Here is a 17,711-nt window from a genome sequence, read left to right on the forward strand (position 1 = left end):
CCAGAATAGAGCCAGACTGAATTACCTAATTGGCTACTGGTTAATATTATCCAGTACCCACACAGCCTAAAGCCACCTATTCACCGTTTCCGATATTTGCATTTGACTGGTCGCATTTCCCTCTAGTAGCAGTCATGGTGAACTTTCAATGCCCTTGGGACATATAAAAAGATCAAACATTTAAAATAAATCTTTAGAAAAAGTTGGTATGATTGTTGGTTTTGTGAGTTTATTTTCTAAGGTTTGTTACCATGAAATTACTGTGTGTGATTTTGTTGAGAAGATGGATGAATATAAATAAAGGTGCAATATGTAACAATTTTCATGTAATATTCGCCTTTTTTTGCCAATGTGTGAACGGCTTGTAATGCAACTTAAAAAATGAGCCCTTCCCAGACTTCCTAGTTTGCCTATTAAAGCCTGTAGGCTGATTTTCATGTGAAGGGAGCGGGTCGCTTTTGCCGGGAAAATCCAAAGGATGTGACGTTTATGCGTGCTCCCGAGAGCCTTGCCTCAGTGCTTCTCTTCCGCTATTCAACAGCAACAACAAACTGCAACACTAGGTGACGTTATCTTAGAGATGGAATCCAACAAACATCACAACACTGACTCCTACACAAACTCTGAGTAAGTCAAAAAAAAAAAAATAATAAAAAAAACATTTATCTACTGAAACCCATCTGGCTAAGCGGGAACGTGATCATGGTCGAGCAAAAACTACAGTGAACATCGGCAGGGCATTTGATTCCTGGAGGGACCTTCGTTCAGTTTTAGGGATCAAAACCAGGTTTGGGGATCAAAACCGACCCTGAATTGGCATTCTTCTTATTGGACAGGTAAGCTTACATAACTGCAAAGCATGTGAAATTTAATGCCATAAGGATTTATCTGTGTAATTTTAGCTAACTTGATCTTGCCTGCACAGTCTTAAACAATGTTAATCTGTAATAATTCAGCAAGGTAAACTACAATAACACATGAAATGAATGCTAGACAATGTTCAAGATAATGCAAAAAGACCCATTCATTAGTGTACCGTAACTTGGTTTTTGGAATTAGGTCAACATATTTATAATGTACAGTCTATTTTATAAACAGCAACTGTCATCATCCACCAAATTTAGCTAACAGCTATTGATAAAGCTGGCTAGCTAGCTAATGCTGACATAGGCTATCGTATAAATGCAGTCAATGTATCATGCAAAGAAAAGTGATTACTTCAAACTACAGTCTCGCATAGCCAGACCTATATCCACACTTTGTTTCTGCCCTGTTCCAGCACTGGAGAGTCAAATATAATATACAGTCTCAAAGTTTGTAGTAAAACTGTGTAATTTTAATTATGCTACCATCTGTCATCATGATGCCGGTGAATCACGTTGTCTCTTTGTACGTTATGTCATTGTTTTAGCCGATGCTCACATCCCTATGTAGTGTGTGCACAAGCGCGAGCACGAGCAACAGGTAGCTGGCTGCAGTTCACTTAACGGCCACAGGTGTCATTAATAACAAGGGTTTCTGAATCTTACATACTCCACCTTTAAATTCACAATTACTATTCACTCAATATAATGGATATTGGTTTAAATATGAAGGTTTTGCACATGCAGAAATTAATGACAGATGTACACATTTAATCAAACATAAATTCTTTTTGTGATATATTTGCAATGTAAATGATCATTTTTGACTTAATCATTTATAACCGTCCAGTCTGCCAAAGTAGCAGCATTTGACATAAAGTTTAACACAAAAAAACTTTATTTCTCACTTAAAGCTCATAGTTTTGAATGAAATACATCACATCATGTCACGCGGTCACATTCAGTCTTGTTGAAATATTTTAACGCATCTGAAGCTAAAATTGGTTCCGAAAATTCAGCATCTACAAGAAGGTCGGAAATCCACCTTTCCCCCGTGTGACTCTACATTGGAAATGAATGACTTCGGATGCAGTGAAAAGGCGGCTTGAGGAACATCAAAGAAAAAGTAAAGTAATTTTAGAAAAATTGTCTATGAAATCACATGCACAGATGAATCATGCACAATATGACCAGGAATGTACATTAATAATTAAATAGAGTCCATTTTGATTTCTTATTGACTTTCTTATTGAGAACAAAAAATTAAAGAAAAAAAAGATTAATAATAATATTAATGGAACTGTGCCTCAGCATCCAACTGAAGCACACTTCTCTGTAGCTTGTGACATTTAAACAGGGAAATTATATCAGATTCATTTTTAACTTCACTCCGCAGCCTATCTGCCAAATTGCTCATTTTCTTGTCATATTACGCAAACTGATTTTGTCTAAAGTGATAAAGTCAATATGTTTCCATTTCTGCGAGTTCATACATCCCACCTGCACTAAATCAATACTCTACCCATGCACGGAATGAGAAAAATTAATAATTAAAATGTAAATGTTGTCTCTGAGTAATTTTCCTTTCTTCCTGTGTTTGGCCCATTAGGGAGACACCGCCAAATGAAGCAATGCGAACACAGTTACATGAGCACTGACCCTCACTAGTTTCACAGGAAAGCCCACTATCCAGCACATGAAGAAGTGCACCACAGCGAAAGAGAGAATGAGAGAAAGACATACGAATAGTCGAAAGCACACCGATGAAAAACTGAATGCACTCTGGTCCTGCTTATTAATGGCATAAGAGGAGAAATTAAGACAATTAACTTTACATAACTGAACAATCAGTTACATGAATAGCAGGAAGCACATGTGATCGTTCACTCTCCAGTGACTTCATATCTTCTTAAGTCCTCCATTCTTCTTTATGCCTTATTAAATTGATGAGTTGTGTGCTGCCTTAGCTCATTCTGACAAACCAGTTTTGTTCATGAGGATTTATCATTACGGGATAAGAGTTCATCTTAGGCAAAAGAACATTTCAGTTCATTCTGTGCAAGAGTCTGGTGGTCTTCAAAGGCAAGAGCCCAGCTGTATTGCACAAGGGACCTTGGGTAGACAGAGTTTCCCCTATATACGTTTAGGAGCACCGCTGCACTGCTGCTGAATTATGTAACACTTGCCAGCACCAGTCAGTTGCACGCTTATACTGCGTGCGGTTAAATGGGACACTTGTATGATGCATAAGGGACCCCACCATATACACGCATATATTCACAGTGACATCATCGTATAGCAGCCCATCAAAGACTGTTCGCGAGTGCGTACACAACAGAGAAGCAGGATACCCAACATGATACCTCTTCTAACGGAAAGTCTTTTAATCTGATAACTTCTTTGGCAAAGGTAGTAGAAATATAGGGCTCCAGACTGCGACTAAAAGGTTGCATCTTGCAATAATTTTTCCCGCCAGTGAGACTTAAGTTTTTTTAGAGGTCACACCGGTGCAACGGTTTGCCAACTCTCATTGATTATGCGCTGTTTTGTATAAGAAAAACGGAACGTAACAGCACTAGCCACTATCCGGATCAATTATCAACCGGCTCAATAAACAAAGCAGCACCAGCGAAGAGCAGTCTCACCCATGCAGCACAAATCATTATAAGCAGCGCTGTGAGAAGAGTAGGCAAAACTCATTTGAATTTGGCTGTGGAAAAACCCTATGAAAACCCTTAGTGTCTCTTGCCTTGCTGATTTAATGAATTTAAACCATGTTTAACAACACTCACCAGAACATAAATTATAAGGCTTTACAAACCACACATCACCACCCTAACAAAATTGTACCTTGGATTTACTATAGTAGCACTTACAGTGTTAACAATGGTATTTTGGCAGATGTGCAATGTGTTATATTCATGCTAAATATTTGTATATTACTTATATAGTCCTATTAAATAATTAATTTCTGTTACAATTATGTCAGTTTCAAAAAGTTTCTATTTTGTTTTTATAGTTTCTAAATGTATAGTTTCTGTCATTTCATAACAAAAATGCCATAGTTTGTTTTGTTGAAGTTACTATCGTAGTGAGGAGCCATGCTTGGTTTTACCAGTGACTACTTGTGATCTAGTTACAAATATCACTTAAAACTATGGACACTAATGGAGGAACTATGGCAACTTTTCATAATTATTATGGACAATCAGTTTTTCTTCTGTGTAAAATCTGTTCTACAATCTGCTCTTTGATTGTAGGAAAAAGAACTGGTTTTATTTACCTTCAGAAATTCAAAGAGATGACTGTACTTAATCAGTAGGATCACACGCAGAATATTTCAATTTAGCCCTATATAAATTAGGTAGGCCTATATAGAAATAAACTTTTTTACAGATGTTACTGTTGCATCAAGTCAAAATCAATGCTAGATTTTCTAATGTGCATTTCAGTGACAAAATAATATAAAATATAATAACGGCACAATTTTTATTAGTTTCTATCATGAATTATTTATTTTTTAAATTAAGGCCAAAAAAAAAAAAAAATCCACTGTTGCTACCAAATCAGGTCCCACCATCTGTAGAACACTTGAATGTTAGTCTGGAGCCCTGTTGTGAGATGTATGTTCTGTTAGATAGGTTTATATTTTCCATTGGTGTTTATGTTTAACAAAAATAGTGAAAGTGATTTTCTGAGCACTTCAAGTGTCAAAAGCTCCCAGTGAATGATAAACACACACATGACAAGGCGAACACAAATAGCCCATCTACAACGATTCTAAGGTCAATTTTAAGCTATTACCCCACCGACGTGTGTAAATACGGGTCTGGCCTTGCAGGCTCGTGAACGCACTCAGAGCAGCACCGCTGCTGAAAACAATCCTAGGGGAAACACTGGTAGAGTAGACAACATTTTCAATTTAATTCAAACTAAAACAGGGCAATAAGGGATGGAGGGCGACCGAAATATCTGTTTTGCCGATTAATCAGCACCGATAACAGATTTCTGGAACTATCGGTTATCAGCAAAAATCCACATTGATAGTTTTTCCCCATTGTGTCCAGTGCTGGAGCGGCTGGGAAGGATCCACTGTCGTAATACAGTATGAGAGCGGCCTCTAGAGGCAAAATAAAAACTATCACTTCACTGACGCCTTGTGGTGTTTGTTTTGACACGCGAGACTACACTCTGCATGGAGCGGAACACTTCAGATGCAGATTTAAAACATCAACAACGAAAAGGTATGTATACAGTACACTACAGTACACGTTGTCATATCATTATAAAGTTATTCATTTGTTGACTAGATGCTGCATTAGTAAAGAACAGCAGTATGTTTGCCCACAAGGCTGAGAGGATGCTAACATTAAAGCTAACCTCAAGCAGATAGAACAATGTGACAAAAATACATGCAAGTCCTACCCAAATGTCTAAATGTCACAATTGTTACCATCTATTACCATCTATTTGCATTAGTTTATATCCAGCTGCTCATGGCCGCCGAGAGCCGGAGGAACCGCGATCATCTGCCGAGAAGGGGAGGAGTGGTTCCTTCTGCCAGGGGCCGGAGGACTCACTGCCATCCGCCGGGGGAGGAGCCTCCCCTCATCTCTCCCCCCGGTTCACAGGAGGCGGGGTGGACCACCAGCTGACAGAACGGCCGGAAGGGCAGCGTCTCCCCCCAAGAGATGGGGGGATGTTAGTCAGACCGGTGGCGCCCCGGCCTGAATCGGGCGGGAGAGGAGTGTGACGAGGAGGAGGGCGTGGCCAGGCCGTGATGGAGCACGGACGGCGCTGAATCAGCTGATCAGCGGGACAGCGAGATAAGGGGCGGCCGGAGACGCAGGTTCGAGAGAGAGAGAAGCACGCGGCCGCATTGCATGTGTGTCTGTGTTTGTTTATGTTGGTTTTATGTTGAGTTCTTCATTAAACCTTTATGTTGACTGTTCAGCCGGTTCCCACCTCCTCCTTGCCCGACCTCTACCTGTTACAGACACATTCAACACCACTTCTTAAAGAGCACCCTCCATTTCTGCTTGACTCCCTAGAAGAACACACCAGGTGTAGTTACAAGGCTCAAACGAAGACCATATTCTCTATGGGAACCAATTTTTATTTATTTTTGAATCCAGAACTGAATGATTTTTATGACTTTTGGTTCTGTTAATGATTCTATAACATGTATTCTTCTGCCAATGTAGATGGAACCATGTACTAAAATACTTGGACAGTGTTTGCTACGCTAGTACAATGTCAGCGACACCACTGCGCAAAACATACACTTCCACAAAAGTACTAAAATAATTATTAATGGAATTGTAAAGGAATCGGAAGAAATTTTAATGAAATTGGAATAATTAAGAAGAATCGGAACCAAACACATAAAATTCCTTATTCCCATCCCATTTTCTCTGCAGCAGATGCAAATGGCTAAAGCTCCTGGGGCTTTCGGTTAGCATCCAAACCACATATAGTCAAGTCACACCGCCTCTGGTTTCCTGTAGTGAACCACAAACCAAGCCACAGTGCAAACCAAAAGCCTGAGCCAGACTGCTGTGGGACAAACATGATCCACCCCAGGCTCACCAAGAGAAAAATGAGTGCTATGAGGACAGAACCTACACAACACAGCTCTGTGTGAGAGTTCTGATCTTGTCTCTTGCTCTCCCTCTAACTCTGACTTTCTCTCACATTTACCCTCTGTCTCTCCTTCAAAACTTGATAAAAGAGGCAGAATGTGGTTTCCCAGTAAGTGGGTTATGTGCAGCTCCAAATAGACAGAGCCAACAATGGGGAGGACCCAAGTTCATTCTCCACACTTTCCTCAATATGTTCTCACTTCTCTGCAAAGAAAGCTTGCCAAGACAAACTATGAGAACACCGTTATTACTTCATGAATATAACAAAGAAATGTATCTCTCATAGGCACAGCTTCAGTTACATGACTCTTGTGAAGAGGAGGCTCCCATTGTTTCTGAAATTGCCAAGTGCATCCACAGGTTTTCTATTGGATTTAGGTCTCATCTGACTATAAAACTTTTTGCCACATGTCATCAGAATCCTCCATGGTCAGTCAGATGTGACAAAAATTGAACTCTTTGGAAGCACTATATTTTGGAGAAAACCAAACACAGCACACCACCCAGAACACACCATATCTTAGGGCTGGGCGGTATGGCGATATATATCGTAAAGACGGAATAAAATGTCAACAGGTAGAGATTTTTATTGCGGTAATTATCTGTGTGCACGACCCTTCTCCTGGCTGCACATGAGACTGATAGCGAGAGACAAACAAGGAGAAAGATGAACACAGAATGCGGGACGACTCCAAATCAAGTCAAACTCAGGAGAAAGTTGTTTTTTTTTTTCAGGGTTTTTTTTCTCCCGTTCATGGATGAAAGCGCTCTTTCTGATGCGCGTGCACGGTGTGCGCAGAGGGAGAGAGCACTTTACATTCCGAGAAAAATTAGGAAGAACTTGTTAATAAAACACTGAGTTCTCCATGGTGTGAAATGGACCCTCTGCTAAAAGCCCCGCTGCTCTTTATAGTGTTGCTGACGCCATCAAGTTTTCCCACATCTTTAACTCCACAAACATGGAGAAAAAAGCGATCGCACTGAGTAAATTCCCTCAGGAATTATTAAATAAATGATGCCATAGTCAACAGTGCATGTATATCTAGTAGGCTATAGTCGCCAAAAAGGTTTGCAGTGTCCAGTGTTTTTGATGAAAAATGATGCATAGAAAATAAAACAGATCAATTATTATTTTAATAATTATTTATTCATTGAGAAAGTTTTTTTTTTCTTTTTTTCATTGCAATGGACATGACAGGTGTACCATTAGGCTACTTTGGAAATAGTTTAAAATAAAAAAAATCTTTTATTATTTTTTCAGAAGATTTTGAATCACTTTCAATCGAAATCGATGTAAATGTATGCCTATATCTTCATGTATGTCTTTATTAACCAAAATTTTTAAGAATAACGATATATAATTATCACGTCATGGATATTTAATAAAATGTTTTGCTGATTTTCCAAAAGAAAAAAAACTATATAGTGATATATATAGGCTACAGTTACTTAGGGCTGTCACGATTATGATATTTGGCTGACAATTAATTGTCAAACAAATAATTGCGATTATGATTATTAATTGTCTGTTTTAGAGCTGTGGCAATTAATTGTCTTGTTAATTGTCATATAAATTTTAATATTTTTTTAAGGTGTGCTTTTTTCTGCATGTGTGCTTTATAATAGGAATAAACTATGATTTCCTTCAAAGGCTTTAAAAACTTATGAATGACATGAAAATTATGTTTTAAATATCAAAATATTTCTAAATATTTAAAGGAATAGTTAACCAAAATGAAAATTTGCTGATAATTTACTCACCCTCAGGCCATCCAAGATGTATCTGAGTTTCTTTCTTCATCAAAACAGAATTTAAGACTTTTAGGATTTAATTTCAGGCCTCCTCCTCTAAATAATGCAAGTGAATGTACTCCATTTTTTGACGGTCCAAAATGTATATTTAGGGTGCATCAAAATAATCCACACGACTCCAGTCGACAAATAAAGTTCTTCAGAATGCAAACAATTATTTATTTTTAGAAACAAAACAATACTTATATACTTTTTAACTACAAATGTTCGCTCATTGGTAAGGTCACGCGTCATGTGGAGGAGGAGTCAGGAAGCGCGTCATTGTTTACATCGTTTTTTAAAAAATTATTATTATTTGGTAATATATTTTTTTTATTTTATATTGTTTTGAAATTGTTTTGGACTGTTTTGGTTTGTGAACGGCATAAGTTTCTCTTGTAAACAATGACGCGCTTCCTGCCTCCTCCTCCACGTGACGCGTGACCTTACCATAGAGCTTACGTCATCCCTCTCATGAGCGCACGTCACAGAGATGTACGGAAGCGAACATTTGTAGTTAAAAAGTATGTAAGTATTGTTTTGTCTCTAAAAATAATACATTGTTTGGGTTCAGAAGAACTTTATTTGTCGACTGGAGTCGTGTGGATTATTTTGATGCACCCTAAATATGCATTTTGGACCTTCAAAAAATGGAGTACATTCACTTGCATTGTTTAGAGGAGGAGGCCTGAAATTAAATCCTAAAAGTCTTAAATTCTGTTTTGATGAAGAAAGAAACTCGGATACATCTTGGATGACCTGAGGGTGAGTAAATAATCAGAAAATTGTCATTTTTGGGTGAACTATTCCTTTAAATTATGTCTCTGTTTTTGGTCAACTTTAGTTTTGGTCAATTTTTAATTTACACTTTTTTTAACTCATATATTTTATAATGTTTTAAATAAAAAATAAAATATAAATTTTATATAAATTTTATTATATTTATATTAAATTTTCATAATATTATGCAAGAGTAAAATATTTATTTCCTAATTTCTTCACTTTCACATGTTATTTTAATGCTCTGAATGACCCACTCACAAGCCCTTATTTGTCATGAAGCAAAACCTTTGAGATTTAGTTTCATAATTTTATCACTCCACAGAAATAAAGCGTCTCCTATTTGTCACTGTGTGTCATTAACAGTGCGTGTATGAACCAGGAACATTTGCCATTACACGATCGTTTAAAGTGAAACCGGAGCGCTTTGCATTCACCATCAAAGTTTATACTTGTTCGTTTATATTTTCATGGGAGTTTGGCGCGAGCCTCTGCTGACAGCGCATGCATCAGAGCGGTTCACGTGCTCTTCCGGACAGGAGCTAGTTGACCTCCGTGGTGCAGCTCAGTGACACTCTGACTCAAAGTTCAACTGAATGACACAGAAACGTGCCGTTCATTGCATTTATACAGTATATTTGCTTCAAATTGCCTTATCTGTGAATTAAAATGTGATTGGAATTTGAATGCCCAACGGTTGTCTCAAATAACTGATCAGACAGTTATTTAATAATCGCAACATGCCCCTTACTGTGATATAAAATTACTTATACCGTGATATAGAATTTTGGTCATATCGCCATCCCCTACCATACCTAATGTGAAGCATGGTGGTGGTAATATTATATTGTGGGGGGTTTCTCTTCAGCGGGGACTGGGCAGTCAGGATTGAGGGGGAAATGGATGCTGCCATGTACACCCAAATCCTTGAGGAAAATGTGGCCCTCTACTCAACAACTGAAGATGGCAGGTGGTTCACCTTTTATCATGACAATGATCGTAAACACACCACTAAAAAAAAACAACACAGTGGCATAAGGATAGGAAGGTCAAAATCCTTGAGTGGCCAATTCAGAGCCCTGACCTAAATCCAATAAAAAACCTGAGGAAGGACTTGAAGAGAGCAGTCCATCGCCGCTCACTTTGACTGAACTTGAACAATTATGCAAGGAAGAATGGTCGTACATAATTTACGAGGTGGCTATTTTGTGTGATGTCGAACGATTTTGTTCGCATAAACTCGTACGATTTCATCACGAACAAATTCCCGGATGTCTAATGCATATGTAAGCGTGAGTTTCGCGCACGAGGCATTAAGGACATACTTATTAATATTATGCCCTTACCCAAACCCCTTATTTAAAACTTAACCATTCAGTAGAGTGTGTAAACATGATAGGAAGCTGTTGTGTGTGACAGAAGCAAGTAATTGTCGCGTATTAGATGTAAACGATGTCCAGCGACGTCATTGGCTGTAGTGAGAAGTCGTGGGAATTAAAACAAGTGCACGATATCATACGAATTAGCCAAATTTAGAAAAGTCGTTCGAATCCTGACGATTTCTTCAATAGGTTTTGATTTCAGGCTGTAAGACAAAAAAAGTGACTATTCCAAAGAGGTGTGATCATTTTCTAGGCACTGTATATGTCAATAGTTACGACGAACTACATCTGCAGTTACTCTGCTAGAACATCTGTGTGAACTTGAAAGGAACTGACTTACGTATACACTAAAACTGACCTTGTGACCCAATGTTATCCCTATAATTTTATGACTCTGTGAAAATGCATATAAAGTAATGCATTTTTGAATAACAGCATTTCAGCTTTAGCACAGTTACTACATTAGTAACATAGTGGCATAAGTGATTATTATACATAAAACAACATGTCATTGCAGGCTAATTTCACAGAGATTGATAGCAGAGCATCTGGAATTATGGTTCATTTTCCCATTTTTAGTGTATCCTATTAAATAAGGCACTGACAGTAACCAACTATTGTTTTACATTTAACTGCATTGGCAGCCCAACATTTCATGCAACAATGTGTCATTAGCAGACAAGAGAAGAGAGAATGCAAGGTGTCACGGAAAAGTGGAGGCAAAAGAAAACAGAGAGATAGTGAGCGATTATGATCAAGATGCTGTGTCACATCCTCACTTTCACTCTCTCACTCTCCATTTCCAGCCCTGTCTAGATTTAGTGCTGTTTTTCTCAGTTTGACACTGACTTTATGCCATATGAAACAAGGGCAAGAGAATGACGTGCATGTCAATTTGGTTTTGTTACACTTGCCTGGAGAAATGAAAAATATGACTGCATTCAAAATGAGCATCTCCTGCAAATTATTACAGCCTTGAACAGACAACATCAAACCAGTGTGTGCTGCAACCACTGATGTGAAGAAAGTTTTATTTAAAAATTCATAAGTAATTTAACTATTGAAACCAGTATACTGTATATCATCAAGCAATTTGTATTCAGCTTACTGAACATTTGATGATTTGTTGAAGTACTATGAGATCAATTTTAGAGCGGCACAGTTGATAAACTACATCTAAACGTGCTGCAGAAAAGACTGGGACTATGCTCTTTTCCACTGGTCACTTTTAAACAGAAGCAGCAAGCACATTATGATATTGAGTCCGATAGTGCTACTGGGGAGAACAAGCATCTAATCTAAAAGATGCTCTATAACCAATCTCTACACTTCTGCCCATTAACAACCAAGCCAAAAAACACACAGCATTTCAACTCGGCCTAAGAGAAGAAATATAATCACACAAGCTGATAAAAATTCAATCTTTTCCAAACCCCACCCCATGCTGTAAACATTCAGAGAGATGCGCTCCTAGAGGGAGCTTAAAACAGCTTTACAATCACATTGTGTAAGAACTACAACCTGATCCGCATGATGAAATAAGACTGAAAGGTTACACCGCCACAGAGAGCCCCTCATTTCATTTTCCCAAGCTTTTACCAATGCGACGTGGCGCAATGCTTTCTCTCTGTGGAGTGCGGAACGATGACTGATAACCTCAATGAGGGCCACTCATGCAGTGCATAAAAACACAGGGGCCTTTTAACGGGCTTGAGCAGCTCTTCTCAGGGATAGCCGTCACTGACATAATTGTACACATTTAATGTGGGTAGCTGGAAAACAAATAGAAACAAAGGGCACTGCATCTGAAATAATTTGTTAGCATTCAGCATTAATGGTGTTTATTCATCCCAAAATAGTAACATCAATTTCTGTCCTCTCATAATAAAACATCTTTAAGTCTGAAATCAGACATCACCGCTGATCTCACAGCTGAAATGAGCATCTGTTGTGTTCATGGTACATCTAACAACACCATGGTATGAGAGTGTGTGTGTATGTGTGGGCAGGTTTAAGTGGTTTACGAGGACATTTTTAGGTTACAAACTGGTAATTACAAGGGTATTATGCAATAAATGTGGTTTATGAGGACATTTCTAGTGTCCCCATAATTTAAATCACTTAAAAAACATACTAAACTATGTTTTATTGAAAATGTAAAAATGCAGAAAGTTTTTTGTTTGGGTTAGGTTTAGGGGTAGGGTTAGGGTTAGGGGATAGAATCTATAGTTCATACAGTATAAAAATCATTATGCCTATGGAGAGTCCTCATAATGATAGCTGCACTAACAAGTGTGTGTGTGTGTGTGTGTGTGTGTGTGTGAGTGTGTGTGTGTGTGTGTGTGTGTGTGTGTGTGTGTGTGTGTGTGTGTGTGTGTGGGCAGGTTTAAGTGGTTTACGAGGACTTTTTTTTAGGTTACAAACTGGTAATTACAAGGGTATTATGCTATAAATGTGGTTTATGAGGACATTTCTAGTGTCCCCATAATTTAAATCACTTAAAAAACATACTAAACTATGTTTTATTGAAAATGTAAAAATGCAGAAAGTTTTTTGTTTGGGTTAGGTTTAGGGGTAGGGTTAGGGTTAGGGGATAGAATCTATAGTTCATACAGTATAAAAATCATTATGCCTATGGAGAGTCCTCATAATGATAGCTGCACTAACAAGTGTGTGTGTGTGTGTGTGTGTGTGTGTGTGTGTGAGTGTGTGTGTGTGTGTGTGTGTGTGTGTGTGTGTGTGTGTGTGTGTGTGCAGGTTTAAGTGCTTTACGAGGACTTTTTTTAGGTTACAAACTGGTAATTACTAGGGTATTATGCTATAAATGTGGTTTATGAGTACATTTCTAGTGTCCCCATAATTCAAATCACTTAAACATACTAAACTATGTTTTATTGAAAATGTAAAAATGCAGAAAGTTTTTTGTTTGGGTTAGGTTTAGGGGTAGGGTTAGGGTTGGGGGATAGAATCTATAGTTTGTACAGTATAAAATTCATTATGCCTATGGAGAGTCCTCATAATGATAGCTGCACTAACAAGTGTGTGTGTGTGTGTGTGTGTGTGTGTGTGAGTGTGTGTGTGTGTGTGTGTGTGTGTGTGTGTGTGTGTGTGTGTGTGTGCAGGTTTAAGTGCTTTACGAGGACTTTTTTTAGGTTACAAACTGGTAATTACTAGGGTATTATGCTATAAATGTGGTTTATGAGTACATTTCTAGTGTCCCCATAATTCAAATCACTTAAACATACTAAACTATGTTTTATTGAAAATGTAAAAATGCAGAAAGTTTTTTGTTTGGGTTAGGTTTAGGGGTAGGGTTAGGGTTGGGGGATAGAATCTATAGTTTGTACAGTATAAAATTCATTATGCCTATGGAGAGTCCTCATAATGATAGCTGCACTAACAAGTGTGTGTGTGTGTGTGTGTGTGTGTGTGTGTGTGTGTGTGTGTGTGTGTGACTGGAACATTTTGACCCCAGCCAGCATGCACCATACCAGTGCCCTCTAAAGACCTAATGGTTTTTACTGCATTTTGTCCAAAACTGCGCTCAAACCCAAAAAAGCTCTGATTATCAGAATGTTATGCGATGAGATTTACCAACCTACATAACATGAAACTATCATTTACAGAACAGAATTCACTGGAATTTTGTAATCTTACAAGATTTATGTATTAGGACACAATTAAAAGGAAATAGAACAATAAACACTTAAAAATCTAAACAAATTCACTTTATTACTGGTATATTTATTCCAGTGCATAATTTGTAAATGGAACATGTGCTGGCTGATGGTGATGTCTGCGTCTCAAAACTATTAGGCACGTGCAGCATTTTTGGACATACCTACTGTACTGCATGTGATGCCCAAAAATGCTGTCTGGATAGGCTGCTCTCTAGGTTTTGAAACGCCAGCTGATGAGTACACTGTGCTTCTGTGGTGATCAGATGAATTTCATCACATAAAATGCAACCACAGTGCTAAACCAATATCGACCATGTGCTGTGCTGTCCAGTCCAGTAAGTCAACTGCAGGATAGTTTGAGATCAACCAACACATTTAAGTGGCCAAAACCTTTCCAAACACAAAATAACTGCTGCTTACTTCCCATATGAATTAAAACCTTAATCTATGTCTAATCTAAATTAACCTAATGCAAAAATCGAACTTAATCATAATGCCATAACTCATGCGACATGTGCGCAGCCTATCTCAACTAAAGGTTAGGAAAACTCAGAAAAATGCTGAGTATGACCATGCAATATGCAACGTTAGCTATACACTCCTTCTACATGAAAAGAGTGGCAACATATTTTGCAAAGCATATAAATGATCCAAGCTTAGAGCATCCTTGACTTTAGGCAGGGAGACCCATCCGCACGCGCTGATGTTAGGCAATTTGACATCACATAACACACCGACAACACATCTGGAATGCAAGCTTGCTGGAATTCATCAAGTTGCACTTACAGAGGATGGAATGCCTTATTAATGTTTATTTAAACTATACATTCGATTTCGCTTGACGAAGCCATCGTTAATCAAGTTTAAAGAGTGCTTACTCACCTTACTGCTCGAGCGCACAGATACAGTCACTCTCACGTCCTGTCCGAGCTCAGCTGAACACGGGCGAAATCTCAACCTCACGCTCTCAAATTTCCACCAGCGCCATCCAGCGCCACAGCAAATGCATGAAGATCTCGCGATAACGACTTTCCCATGTTATTTCATTTCATTGACGATCTCATTGGTGCCATCTAGTGCAGCTAGTGGATACTGTAAATCAGAGTACAATTACGTAATCGATTTTTGGATTATAGAAACAGGCGTAAATCCTGAATCCAAGTAAAAATCAAACAACTTAGTGCTGGTGGTCTATAACTGACACTTTCCACGATTCCACAAAATGCAGTTTGGCTTGCAACTCTTGAAAACAAAGTTCAGAATCAGAATCAGCTTTATTGCCAAGTATGCTTACACATACAAGGAATTTGTCTTGGTGTCAGGAGCTTCCAATGTACAATAATACAACATATATATATATATATATATACGTAGTGCAAATACAAATCTGTTATATACAGTGCAAGGGAATGTAATGGCAGAAGAGGTTGGATGTGTTGGATAATATAAAAAGACTAAACTGTGTATTGCACATTAATTATTGCTCAATGGGGCAGTTTTAACTGTTCATGAGATGGGTAGCCTGAGGGAAAAAACTGTTCCTGAGACTGACGGTTCTGGTGCTCAGAGCTCTGTAGCGTTGGCCAGAAGGCAACAGTTCAAAAAGGTAGTGGGCTGGGTGAGTGGGGCCCAGAGTGATAAATGCTTGTTTTGTTTCAACAATGTATCTGTGAAAGGACATTATCAACCTTAAAGGAATAGTTCACCCAAAAAAGAAATTCTCAGCTCTGTAGGTCTATACAATGCAAGCGAATGGGTGCCAACATTTTGAAGATCCAAAAATCACATAAGTCAGCATAAAGTAATCCATATGACTCCAGTCGTTAAATCAATGTCTTCAGAAGTGATATGGTAGGTGTTGGTGAGAAACAGATAAATATTTAAGTACATTGTTACTATAAATTCTCCTCCGTGCTCAGTCAATCTCGATTTTAACTTTCACTTTCACTTTCACATTCTTCTTGTGTTTATGGAGATATAAATTCTTAATGCATATTGCCACCTACTGGGCAGGGAGAAGAATTTCTAGTAAAATTGGACTTAAATATTGATCTGTTTCTCACCCACCATATCATATCACTTCTGAAGACATGGATTAAACCACTGGAGTCATATGGATTACTTTAATGCTACCTATATGTGCTTTTTGGAGCATCAGAATTTTGGAACCCATTCACTTGCATTGTGAATACTTACTTTAGAAGAATATCTCAGCTCTGTAGTTCCTCACAAAGCAAGTGAATAGGTAACAATATTTTGAAGCTCCAAAAAGCACACAAAGGCAGCATAAATGTAATCCATAAAACTCCAGTGGTTTAATCCATGTCTTCTGAAGCAATCTAATCAATTTTGGGTGACAACAGACCAAAATGGAACGTCTTTTCACTGTACATCTTGCCATTGCAGTCTCTAGGCATGATTATGATTTCAAGCTCGATTACACTTCCTAGTGCTTGACGCATGCGTAGAGCTAGATGGTGCTAGGAAGTGTAGTCGAGCTTGAAATCATGATAGCCAATTAGACTGCTGATGTCAAGATTTATGGTGAAAAAGGAGTTATATTTTGGTCTGTTCTCACCCAAAAGCAATTGAATCTCTTCAGAAGACATGGATAAAACACTGGAGTCTTATGGATAACTTTTATGCTGCCTTTATGTGTTTTTTGGCACTTCAAAATGTTGGTCACCTTTTACTTGCATTGTATGGACCTACAGAGCTGTGATATTCTCCCAAAAATCTTTGTTTGTGTTCAGCAGTAGAAAGAAAGTTATACACATCTGGGATGGCATGAGAGTGAGTATATGATGAGAGAATTTTCATTTCATTTTACTTTAAGTATTTGTCTACTTCATAGACCTTCGAAAGCGTGCTTCATGTGCTTTATTTTATATAATACATTTACATTGTAACAGGGTTGCAGATTTAGCCTAAATTGAGTCCTGTGTAGTTTGGACCATATGTTGGATTGTAGTTATTTTTCATAAATAAAAGAATATCGGTATATGGTAATCTTTCTTAGAATAGCTCTGGTGTCAGGGTTGAACGGTTGAGCTTAACAAATGCACTGCAGTCAACACTAAAAATTGTGACAATAGAGAAAATACAATGAGAATACTCATTGGTCTTCCACCACAAAAATCTAAAATGATGTCACTTCCTGTGTGTCACAATTATTATGGAATGTTTTAATTGGGAGGGCATTTTTTGGTAACAGGGTTGTATGTAAAATGTGGGACAATGCTGTGTATTACCTTTTTGGTGATTAAAATTAGTTATTAATTACTAGTGTTTTCTACCAAAATATGACATTGCTGTATGACTGTAAATTGTTGAATACAATAGATTTTTACTATTTTAAAGGGCCAGTGCAGACATTGGAGTAGTTTAAACCTAGCTACTTTTCATGCATTGTAATAATAGTTTATCTAACATAATTGTTCTCTCTCTAAAAACATTACATTTACCAACTGAACTGTTTCTATGGAACATGCCAACTCTGGATCATTAATCAAAAGACATTGTTAATAGAGTTAATTTGGCTTTGTTGTATGAGAAATCAGACCATAGTCTGTT

The 17,711-nt window shown here is 37.9% G+C and overlaps 1 protein-coding gene and 1 long non-coding RNA gene across 3 annotated transcripts in view; one reads left to right on the plus strand and one right to left on the minus strand.

Moving 5' to 3' along the window:
• usp54b (ubiquitin specific peptidase 54b) overlaps positions 1-15,115 on the minus strand; it is a 146,119-nt gene extending 131,004 nt beyond the window's left edge. For both annotated transcript variants that reach the window (XM_051668025.1, XM_051668026.1), the window contains exon 1: positions 15,021-15,115. The gene's annotated coding sequence lies outside the window, so the exon portion shown is untranslated. The remainder of the gene's footprint in view (positions 1-15,020) is intronic.
• LOC127423599 (uncharacterized) overlaps positions 1-17,711 on the plus strand; it is a 419,204-nt gene that overhangs the window by 346,360 nt on the left and 55,133 nt on the right. The window lies entirely within an intron of this gene.

The sequence above is a fragment of the Myxocyprinus asiaticus genome, chromosome 32 (assembly GCF_019703515.2).
Source record: "Myxocyprinus asiaticus isolate MX2 ecotype Aquarium Trade chromosome 32, UBuf_Myxa_2, whole genome shotgun sequence".
In the NCBI taxonomy this organism is placed as follows: Eukaryota; Metazoa; Chordata; class Actinopteri; order Cypriniformes; family Catostomidae; genus Myxocyprinus; species Myxocyprinus asiaticus.